At 38.2% G+C, this 12,109-nt stretch overlaps 2 protein-coding genes and 1 pseudogene across 9 annotated transcripts in view; 1 reads left to right on the top strand and 2 right to left on the bottom strand.

The window, feature by feature from the left end:
• The window catches only part of AGPS (alkylglycerone phosphate synthase), a 203,268-nt gene extending 191,724 nt beyond the window's left edge, over nucleotides 1–11,544 (bottom strand). For 2 of the 6 annotated variants that reach the window (XM_057318832.1, XM_048214155.2), the window contains exon 1: nucleotides 6,925–6,995. The gene's annotated coding sequence lies outside the window, so the exon portion shown is untranslated. Of the gene's footprint in view, nucleotides 1–188; nucleotides 304–6,924; nucleotides 6,996–11,107; nucleotides 11,196–11,409 lie in introns of those variants that run through there. The other 4 variants (XM_048214157.2, XM_044381449.3, XM_026492470.4 and 1 more) reach the window with 4 other exon arrangements.
• NFE2L2 (NFE2 like bZIP transcription factor 2) overlaps nucleotides 1–12,109 on the top strand; it is a 141,945-nt gene that overhangs the window by 55,205 nt on the left and 74,631 nt on the right. The window lies entirely within an intron of this gene.
• LOC113248237 (60S ribosomal protein L30-like) lies at nucleotides 7,767–11,212 on the bottom strand (annotated as a pseudogene).

Below are 12,109 nucleotides of genomic sequence, written 5' to 3'. Positions count from 1 at the left end.
GGAGGACCCATGAGTTTGGCCTTAGGGCATTGCCTCTAAGAAGCTGCCATCTACTTGCCCAAAGATTCTAAAATAATCAGGGGTGCCTACTTGCAATCTGCCCTTAATGACTATCTACTACCTTGGCAAAGAGTCCTATATTCCTTCTGATCTACTCTCACCTCCCTCAGACTGTCCTTGTGACTTACTTGCTCCTTCACGCTGTCTCGCAGTAGCACTTGTGAAAATAAGATAGATTTTGGTTCTGATAAATCTGCCATGGGCTTTTGGTCCAGCCTGCTGTATGGATGCCATTTGCCTCATCTGTAAAATGAAGAAAATATAGTCCTCTCAAGGATAAGGACCAGAAGAATGTATTTACATAGCACCTAGAACATAGTGCACCTTGCATTATGCATTATTGTCTGTTTGGTTTTACTTGTCCACCTCTATGACTATGGTGGGTTAATGAAGCTTGCTCATCAGGTTTCCTTGATTATAGCTACCTAGATTACTCTGAGCAGTACTGCATCTGAGTAAGAGGGAGAAAGGACAAAAAAGCTGGTCTTATGCAACTCCAACTTTCTACACTTCTAAATTTTTTATTGCAGTATAACATACACATAGGAAAGTATTTTTATTATAAGTGAACAGCTCAGTGAATTTTCATAAATTGAACACACCCATGTAACCAGCACCCAGATCAAGAAACAGAACATTACCAGCACCCCAGAAAACCTCCTCCACACATGGAACTTCAAGAACCACTGTTAGAGGAAGAGCCCAATGGTGGAGCTCTCCTTTACCACGGTGCCACCTTTCTCTCCCGAGCCAAATCTGCATGCTGTGTGAGCCCTTCCCAATCTGAGAGGCTAGGCCTGTAGCCTCACATGCTCCCTTAGTGATGTAACTTCCTTTGTAAGAAGGGTCACAAAGGGTGTTTCCATCATTTATATTCCTAGTATACACCCTAAACTGTTTAAAGTAAATGAATTCAGGTCCTGGCCAACAAGGAGTGGAGATCAGTCATTGCCTGAAAGCATCAGCTTATTACAACACTCCAGCATTTTCTCACGGAAGGGTGAATGAGGTGGATTCTAGTGTAATTACCTTTGTGTAATTGAAAACTAAATCACTGATGACTGCATAGTTTAAATACCCATTTAAATACTTTCATTTTATTGCACTTATTTTTGCAGGACATGCTACCACCAAATAGGCTATTAATTTTTCTAGCAAATTAAAATCTGAATGGGTACATTAAAAACAAGCACAGCTCAAATAGATGCCCTCTTTTCCCAGCGATCATTAGAGTTTTTCTTTTTATTAAATCCAGCTATTCAAATAATGTATTAGACCAGGACATGTAATCGTACAGGTCTTGCCCAAAAGAGATCAGATTTTCTCTGTAATATGACTTATGCAAAATTTTAAATACTAGGACAAAAACCTGTGGTACTTTTGCCTGTACCTTCTCAAATATTAACGTGCATACAAATCACACGGGAGTCTTGTTAAAATGCAGATTCTGATTTGGTGGGGCTTGAGGCCTGAGATTCTGCATTTCTAACAAGCTCACAGACGGTGCTGATGCTGCTGGTCTGAGGGCCACACTTTGAGTTGCAAGATTGTTCAGAGTAAGCAATGACTTCAAGCCTGGATACATATCTGAGGTTCAATTTCCTAGTATATACAGACTATTTCTAAGGTCTCTTCCACATGTATGAATCTACAATTCAGTAATCCCTCTTTGCCTATTAATCAATTTTTCTTTAGGCTGCTGATTCTTATTGTTTATAAGTTGTTATATTAAATATTCTTCTGTATTGGAAAGCCAGACAAAAACTCTTGCTTTTGGTTGGCAAGTTTTATTTTCTAACCTTCGACAAATCTATGGGACCATAACCTAAACATGAGGTCAACAGTGTAAGATTTTGGTCAGATAAGCTATAGTGTACCTGGGAGTATAACCAAAAGAAAGGGACAGCTAGTTCCAGTTCAAGATGATGACACGGAAGATCCTGAACTCACCTCCTCGCATGGACATACCAAGTCTACAGCTATATATGGAAAATTTTCCTCTGGAAAAAAACTTAAAAACTGGCAGAGCAACCCCTTCACATCAAGCAAACAAGAGAAACCACATCAAAGGGAGTTAGGAAAGGCTGAGACACAATCTTGCTATAAACCCCACCCCCGGTACAGTGACCCACAATTGGGAGTAAACTAAAACTCAGAGCTTCTTCCTGAGAAGCAAAGCATACAAACTCCACAAAAAGCACTCCAACTTTTAAGACTGGCACCTGAGAGATAAGCCTCCAAATCGTCTGGCTTTGAAGACCAATGGGGTGGATGCCCAGGAGACCCATGGATGCATGGTGAATTAAGTAATATCTGTTAAAAGGCATGCATTGCAGGCTCACCTGCCCAGGACAGTCCTTTGAAAAGGGACCAGACTTTATGTGAAAGAGACTTACTTCCTAATTTTAAAGCACGGGTCTAAGGGACAAGGGCCTGCTGAGATACTCTCAACGCTGAGAGAGAGGTGGGCACCATCTTGCACACTCTCCTACCTTAACTAAAACCAGCCAGTGCCATCTTTGTTTTTCTTTTTATTTTCCTTTTTCTCTTCTTTTTTTCATCCTTTTCTCGGCAAATGCCATATTTGCATTTTTCCTCTGCCTTGCTTCCAACCAGTGAGCACCATCTTTGCACTCTCCCTCTGCCATGCTCCTCAGGGCCAGTATCTCCCAGAGGTGAGCTTCTACACACATCTGATGCCCTGGTTTTTACATTTGGTGTCCTGATTTTTGCAGCTGCCACCCAGGGGACACCCTTGATTGTCTGGCTCTAGATGCCAGGGGGGCTTACGTTCCTGGGTCTCAGAAGAAAGGAAAACTACAGGTCAATATCCCTAATGGATATAAATGCAAAAATCCTGAACAAAATATTAGCAAATTAAATCCAACAATACATTAAAAGGATCATAAACCATGATCAAGTGGGATTTAGTCCAGGATACAAGGATGGTTTAACATCCAAAAATAAATCAACATGATACATCACATTTAAAAAATGAAGGATAAGAAACAGATTCTTAACTATAGTGAACAAACTGATGGTTACCAAAGGTGAGAAGGGTGGGGGGATTAGTTAAATAGGTGATGGGGATCACTTGTTATGATGAGCACTGGGTGTTATATGGAAGTGTTGAATTACTTTATTGTACACCTGAAACTAATATTACACTGTATATTAACTAAGTGGAATTTAAATAAAAACATTTTTTAAATGAAGGAGAAAAATCATATAATCATTTCAACAGATGCAGAAAAGCATTTGATGAAATTCAACATCCATTTATGATAAAAATTCTTAATAAAGTGAGTATAGAGGAATATCCCTCAACATAATAAAGGTCATATATGACAAGTACACAGCTAACATCATACTCAGTGGTGAATAGATTAAAGCTTTTCCTCTAAGATCAGGAACAAGACAAGGATGCCCATTCTCACCACTTTTATTCAACATAGTGTGGAAGTCCTAGCCAGAGTAATTAGTCAAGAAAAAGAAAAACCATCAAAATTGGAAAGGAGGAGTAAAACTGTCACTATTTGCAGATGGCATGGTACTATATATAGAAAACCTAAAGATGCCACCAAAAAACTGTTAGAGCTAATAAATGAAGTCAGTAAAATTTCAGGATACAAAGTCAATATAGAAATTCATTGCATTTCTGTACACTAATAACGAAGTACTAGAAAGAAAAATTAAGAAAATAATCCCATTTACAATTGCATCAAAAAGAGTAAAATAACTAGAAATAAATTTAACCAAGAAGGTGAAGGACCTGTACACTGAAAACTGTAAGACATTGATGAAAGAAATTTAAGAAGACACAAATACATGGAACGTATACCATGCTCATGGATTAGAAGATTAATATTGTTAAAATGTTCATATTACCCAAAGCAAGCTACAGATTCAATGCAATCCCTATCAAAATTCCAATGGTAAAAAAAAAAAATTCCAATGGCATTTTTCACAGAAATAGAGCAAACAATTCTACAATTTGTATGGAACCACAAAAGACCCTGAGGAGCCAAAGCAATCTTGAGATAGCAGAACACAGTATGCACCCTCATTTCAAACTATATTACACAGCTATAATAATCAAAACAGTATGGTATTAGCATAAAAACAGACACATAAATCAATGGAACAGAATAGAACCTAGAAATAAACCCACACATACATGGTCAATTAATTTGCAACAAAGGAGCCAATAATACACAATGGGGAAATGAAAGAGAGTTTCTTCAGTAAATGGTATAAGGAAAATTGCACAGCAATATGCAAAAGAATGAAAATGGACCACTATCTTACACTATACACAAAATTTAACTCAAAATGGATTAAAGATTTGAATGTAAGATCTGAGCCCATGAAACTCCTGATCCTAGGTGGTAGGATTGCCAATGGTAATTTCCTTTTTCAAAGACCTTTAAAACCAACCTGGACCCTATTACATTGCCTGTCAGTTGTGTTATGAGTTGATGTATCAATTGGGGTTCAGTGCAGACACCACTCTAGGTGTTGAATATGAGGAATTCGATGTTTCCAAAACAATTAGGTGGGCTGGAAGAGCAGAGGTTAGAGGGCGGCCCTCAGGCTTCCAAGTCACACCACACAGCAATAACCTAGAGATCAGGAACCTATGGAGACCACAGCTGGCATCACAGCCACTTCTTACCAATGGAATTGGTGGCAACACAGAGACACAGAAAGTCTGGCTGTTGAAAATCATATCTAATGTAGCGTGCTCATCGAAAAGTCCAGAGAAAAGTAACAGGCAGGGAAAATAGTCTCCATCTTGCTTTTACCTTCCAGTCTCACATCATTATACCTGAATGGCAAAACCCAAATTGTATACTGAATCCTATTAGCAGGAAAGTCTAAGAATTATAGTTGTTGGGATTTTTTAAAGTCAATTTTCTTTGAAGTATAACACATACAGAAAAATGCACAAATCACAATCAAGTACAGCTTGATGAATTTTTATAAAGTGAGCATATCCATTTAATCATAATGCAGATTGGAAAGCAGAAATTACTTATACACCAGAAAGCCCCCCTCACACTCTTTTCTAGGCATTATCCTCCCAGAAGTTACAAGCAATCTTGGCCTCTAACCCCATAGAGCAATTTCACCTGTTTTTGAACCTTATACAAAGTGGAATGATGTAGTCTGTCCTCTTTTGTGACCGGCTCTTCTCACTCAGCCTTATATATGTGAGATTCATCCATGCTGTGCGTAGCAATAGCACCTTCATTTTCATTGCTATGTTGTATTCCTTTAGAGAACTATAACATAATTTATACATTTTACTGTACATGGACATTTGGGGATGATTACAAATAGTGCTGTCATGAGCACTGGTGAACATACGTATGCACTTCAGTTAGATATGTAAGCGTGCGATTTCTGGGTTATAGGGGATGCATATGTTTAGCTTGAATAGACACTGCCAAACAGTTTTCCAAAGTGATGGACCTGCCACATCCTCACCAAAACTTTGTTTTTTCCACTTTTACATTTTAGCTATTCTGTTGAAAATCTAATGCAATGTATTGAAATTGTATTATAGTTTAAGTTTTTATTTTTCTAATGTCTAACAAGTGAAGCACCTTTTCATATATATATTGGCCATTGGGATATGTTCTTCTATGAACTGCCTGTTTTTCACCCAGTTTATTATTGGCTTGTCTGACTTTTCCTTCTTTGTAGTTCTTTATTCTATGAGTCCTTTGTTGGGTGTATGTATTGGGAACACCTTTGCCATTCTGTGACTTGTTTTTCCATTCCTTCAGTAGGGTCTTTTGATGAAGACTTTTATAATTTTGATACAGTTCAGTTTATCAGAGGCTTTCCTTTATGGCTCATTTATTTTGAATGTGTCCAATTTAAGAAATCTTTGCTGACTCCAAGGTCAAAAAGGCATTTTCCTTGGCTGTGCAGAAGCTTTTTATCTTGATGAAGTCCCACAAGTTCATTTTATCTTTTGTTTCTCTTACGTGTGAAAACTACTGTTTTACTGTTTACATTTAGATTTACAATTCATCTGGTATTGATTTTTGTGTATGATGAAAAGTAAGAAGTATAGTTTTGAGACTTCCAACTCCTATAATACTGCAGAATGGGGGTGGGGTATCTACGCAAGGTGGTAAAAATGAACACTGAGTGCCAAGAGACCATGTCTGACACAGTTAGGCTAGTGAGTTTTTACACTGTAAACAGGTAGCTCCAAATTGTGAATTTTTCTGAACTTCTTTTCAAATATGATCTGTGATATGATTTCCCACATTCCACCCTTCCCAAATGTCAACAATCCACCTCAGGCAGTTGCTTTTTGTCTCCTTTCTTACCCCACCTCTTGGAATGTCATCACTGTTGCAAGAACACTGTGTTCTTTTTCGGAAATTGCAGTAAGAATTGATCTGCTTTCAAATAAATGAAAAGACTGGGGCTAGACTTGCTGAGTAAATGTGAATGTTAGTATACTTTTAAAGAAATGTGGTTTTACTACCCAATTTAAGAAATGTAGTCAAGGGGCGCCTGGTGGCTCAATTGGTTAAGTGTCTGCCTTCAGCTCAGGTCATGATCCTGGGGTCCTGGGATCAAGCCCTGTGTTGGGCTCTCTGCTCAGCGGGGTATCTGCTTCTCCCTCTCCCTGTGCCCCTCCCCCTGCTCATATGCTCTCCCTCTAACTCTCTCAAATAAATAAAATATTTTTTTTAAGCGTGGTCAAGTACAGGTCATTGTTCTAAAAGGTTTGGGGACATGGAACAACCTAAGTGTTCATCGACAGATGAATAGATAAAGAAGTTGTGGTTTAGATATACAACGGAATATTTTTCAGCCATAAAAAACAAGAACTCTTACCTTTTGTGGCAACATGGACAGACCCAGAGAGAGAAAGACAAACACTGTATAATCTCACTTATTTGTGCAACCTTTAAAAAAAAAAAAAAGACCTCGTAGGAAAAGAGGTTTTGAAACAAGTTTCCTAGCTTTCCTACAATCAAACTTCTCCCCATAGGGTCCTCCTCTAGAAATTATGGGGTGGCCACTGGAACAATAAAATATATCTAAAGCAAAATTCTTCTCAATTGCCTTGTGCCTGAATCTTTGCTCTTTCCTTTGACATATGGATATATCCTTTAGTTTCCTGATAATACTAGGTGAAGTGTTGTGAAATATGACTTTATTATTATTCAATTCAACTCCTGTTTCATGTCCCCATATCTCTAGACTATTAGGAAAACTAACACTAGTCATTTCAGGACATACTGAAATGGTCATTTCCAAACAGTACTACACAGTTTCAAGATCTTACACAGTGCTGTGGTTTCTGGAATGGGATGGGTATCTTAGCTGGTCTTTAATTAGTTCACAATGAGATGTCCAAGACTGGTTTATGTTGTAGGTATCCCACAGCCCCTTTATGTTTAAGAGGCTTCTGTTGTTTCTGAGTCCCCTAGAGATCTGACCATCTGCATAGATGCAACTGAGAGCCATTCTAGGTTCTTCGATTTCGATTTGCCAGGCACTCCTCTAATTACTCTATATGCATTGTCTTATTTAATCCTCATAATAATCAAATATGATAGTTCCTAATTTTATCCACATTTTATAGATGAGCACTTTAAGTTTAGGTAATATGCCCAAAACCCTCATAGCTCGTTAGTGGTAAATTTTTTGCTATGGATTGATTCTCTTTACTCTTTTGTGTAAATGCTCATTAATAATTCATTTACCCACCCTTGCTCTGCCTCTCAGATCTTAGACAAACCCCTTGCTATCATCTCCACTTGTGTTCAAATTTATCTTTCAAAGACCCAGCACATCAAGACATGCCAGTTATCTTAATCTCCTTATTCAGTTCATGAAGTGAGTATTTCTAGGCACCAGCTATATCTGCAAGACAAATTCTGACGACTGAATGGGATAGGGGGCGAAAGCGAAGTACAAGAGTCCCTTTCATAGGAAACACAAATGGAATTTAACTTAATTAGAAAGAAACCTAAGTTCTTCAATCATTAACCATGAATTTGATACTTGGGACTTAGACATACAAACAGCTATTTGTTGTTCTTGATGGTTCTTTCTTCTGGGTCATCTCCCAGAAGTAGCATAACTCTCTGTGCTCATTTGAGAGCTACTGAACCCTGAAGGCTCCACCTTCACCCACAGTCCTCCTCAGTGTCTGGTGGGTCTCAAGTCTCAATTTCCCAATTCTCTAACACACTCAAGGTTTCCACAGGGAGTAGGATGAGGATGGAATCTTCAGGAAATTGAAAGTGACACTTTAGAATCAATGTAGTTTCAATAGGTTTTAGGAATGAATCTGGTACCTAAACACTAAATAAAGTTTTTTATGGAAAAATATGAACATGTCCCCCCAAAAACAATTTTGGATCCCAATCTGGTTACATTCCTTGATGATAAACCGTGTTAAATTCTTTGCATTTCTTGGGTACCTTAACTCATAAACCTGGCTACTTTATTTTTTTAAGATTTTGTTTATTTATTTGACAGAGAGAAAGAGAGAGAGAGCGAGCGAGCATAAGCAGGGAGAGCAGCAGGCTCCCCGCTGAGCAGAGAGCCCAACACAGGACTCAATCCCAGGACCCTAGGATCATGACCTAAGCCGAAGGCAGCCACCTGGCCGACTGAGCAACCCAGGCATCCCAAACCTGGCCACTAAAGGGAAACTTCTGGTGTTCTCTCTATTCTTTACTCTTCCAGACTGAAGTAGGTGTTTCAGTCTGGACACCATTTCTCAACTTAAGCAAGTTAGTGCTTTTACCCATTTCAGGGAAAACAGAGCTCTCTGGTAGGAATCATTTAAGATTTTATAGAAGTGTTTTACAAAGCGTAATTATGCTCATTTATCTCAAAAGTAATCCCTAATTAGCTGAATGTAAGATAGCCCACCGTGGTAATTAGTTTTACTGGAACATCTTAGCCTGTATTTCTGTGACCATGAGTTTAGTCCTGGAGAAAGGAAAGTCAGAATCATTTGCTTCACTACATCACGTAGGTCTGGTATAGGAACCTACTCAAACTGTCAATGATCCTGATGGAAAGCAGAATGCCAGGGCTTTGAAGAAGAAACATAAAAGCCTTGATCCCAGAGAATGATTAGTTCATCTTACTGCTTCCTCCTCAGATGAAGAGCAATTTCAGTCGGATGAGATCCCTGAGCACAGAACCAGCAAGAAGGGGAAAGTACCAAAATGGAAAATAACCTTAAACTTTGTCTTGAAGAATTTTTAAGGCTCCATCCACCTCAGTTTTTTTTATCTGTGAAAGGGGATCTTAATATCTATTTAATAGGAATATTATAAGATCAAGTGAGATATGTGAAAGTGCTCTGTAAAATTTAAAACAATATATACCATTACAGATTTTGAAAATTCCTTTTTATATTTCCTTTGCTTTTTTAACCTAGAAAATGCCCTGACCAGCCATAATGACCACATTCCATATTTTGAAAGCATTGCTAGACTTTGATGATGGTGGTATGATAGTAGCAATAGCAAGGAAAACAGAAAGAGGAATGTGGATGGTGGGGGATGTGTGCATACCAACATGCTGGGTTTTCTTCATGCCCCAAGATGGTCTGTGAAAGCCTTCTAGAGTTCAGGTGGAAAGGAACACAAATTAGATGGGGAATCTACCCAGATATCAGAATTCACATTAATCTTACCACCAAAATAACTATCCATCACAAGTTCATTTCACTTAAAAAACAAAAAACAAGCTCTGGTCAGTTTTATTAAAGAAAAATTTCATATGATTTATTTTTCACCAGTCTGTTCTGGCATGCTTCTCATGATATCAGAATCACCTGGATCAATGATAGCCAGTGTGCATACTCTGTAGTATTACCCACATGCTGTGCCCAGTTCAATATTATTGCCACTGTAGTGATGGACACCAGTGTTGGTCATCATGGCGCAGTATTCTATTTCAGATTTCCTCAGGTTGGGCAGGTGCTGATGAGGATGACCAGTTTCATTTTGCCATGTCTGACCATTTTCAGAGTCTGCTCATACCCCAGCATGTACCTTCTGCTTTCCATAATGACTTGGAGCCTGGAATTGATCAACTCCAGTGACTTTTCCTCTTCTTTGAGGCCACCATCCTCAAACCTTACGTGTGGGACAGCCCCAACCAAGAGCAGCTGCCAAGATGGCTGAGAGCAGGGAAGGGTCTTTATTATTTTTTAAAATAGACTTTTTATTGCTAATAGTTTCAAAGACTTGTGGAGATTTCTTTTTACTTTGTTAAATTGGTTAAGATACCTTAAATTAGCCTTTAGTTAAGAGTATATCTTAAGAATGCTCTATTTTAAGAGATGAGATAAATTCCAATCTGGAAGCGAGAAGACCTAGAACAGATACCTCTCTCCAGTTCCAAACCACTGGAACCCTTAGGCTGAATTCCATCTCTTAAAAGAAAAAAGAAAAAAAAAGGCTGGGAGGTAAGGGTGGGGAAAAGAAAGCTGATAGTGACTCACTCCAGTTTTTGGAAGGAGGTGGGTCATTCTTCCACCTCCACAAGCCTAGTGCTGGGAATTCCCACTTTGGAAGATGAGGCAGATCTTGACATGAGAAAAGTTTTTTTTTTTTTAATTTTAAGATTTTATTTATTTATTTGAGAAAAAGAGAGTGAGAGAGAGCACAAGCATGAGAGAGGAGCCAGAGGGGGGGACAGTGGGCAGAGGGAGAGGGAGAAGCAGGCTCTCCATTGAGCAGGGACCCTGACTTGGGGCTTGATCCCAAGGACCCTGGGATCACAACCTGAGCTGAAGGCAGACACTTAACCAACTGAACCACCCAGGTACCCTGACAGGAAAAAAGTTTTAAGTAGTGTCCCACCCTAGTAAAGAAGCTTAATTCATCGTTAGCTTCTAGATCGCACAGTTAAGATAGAAAAACAGCAAATACCCATTACACTCAAAGGCTTTAAACATCTACATATCTTTTGGGGAGCAATTTCAATTTCACAACTCTATCTTTAGAAATAATTAATGACATATGAAAAGATTGCTACTTACTAGGCAGATCATCTCAGCTGTGTCCAGTATTTTCTCCATAAACACCTTTGCTGTAGACATCTTTGCCACAAACATTTTTGCCCCATATAACTGGCTGTAAGGCATTTTGCCATGAAAAATAACATAACTGGTTGACAGTTTGGTTTCATTTCTCCATTAGCAAAGTTCCCGTTTTTATATTATATAAATCTTAGCTAGTTCTCATAATGGTCTATACAGCGAAGAGTAGACATGGCGGTCTTAAAATAGTAGATGATAAATATATACATCAACTTGTTAGAAAATACGGTGGTAAAACTTACTAGAAGTGTGAAATAAGAGGTATAAAGCCAGATGGCATACTAGACTATGCTAGAAACCGGTAACGTATCAGTTATAATGATAACAAAGCTCAGTAACAAATGCATCCCAGAGTTAGCATTTCTTCCACATTTCCCATAGAACTTTGGACCGTCTATCAAGGGACATGTGACAATAGGCAAAGAACAAACAACCATGTCAAAGGCTTTCACAACCCAGTACAAAGCTCAGTTACAAAAAAACATCCTGGTACTTGGAAAACTGATACCTCTCTTAAAGTAGGAAGAAATTAATAATTAATGTTATTAACTTTTTCATGTTTCATTATGTCCTTTTTAATATCTCTTTTTACATCCTTTATTATTTTATCTTTTATGACAAAATTGCCTCGTGGTCAGTTAGTTAAGTGAAAATGTTTGCAGTAATGCAAAGATGTCTACAGCAAAGATGTTTATAGTAAAACTACCTAGAACACACCCAAGCCGTATGTATCACACAGAAAGAGTAAAAGCAACCTACCTATCCAATAATAAGAGTTAAGTTAAATGCATCCATAGGAGGTATACTATTTATGTTTAGAGTGATGTTATAGGTAAATATTTATTAATGTAATAAGATTTCTAAAGTTTAATAAATTAGAAAAGACAGTCTGATTGGGACATCCTAATCTCACCTCTTATTATCGCATTATTTTCTTGAGTA

This window comes from Ursus arctos, unplaced genomic scaffold, assembly GCF_023065955.2.
Source record: "Ursus arctos isolate Adak ecotype North America unplaced genomic scaffold, UrsArc2.0 scaffold_1, whole genome shotgun sequence".
In the NCBI taxonomy this organism is placed as follows: Eukaryota; Metazoa; Chordata; class Mammalia; order Carnivora; family Ursidae; genus Ursus; species Ursus arctos.
Note: the sequence above shows the minus strand (reverse complement) of the source record. Positions and strands in the feature narration are given on the sequence as shown.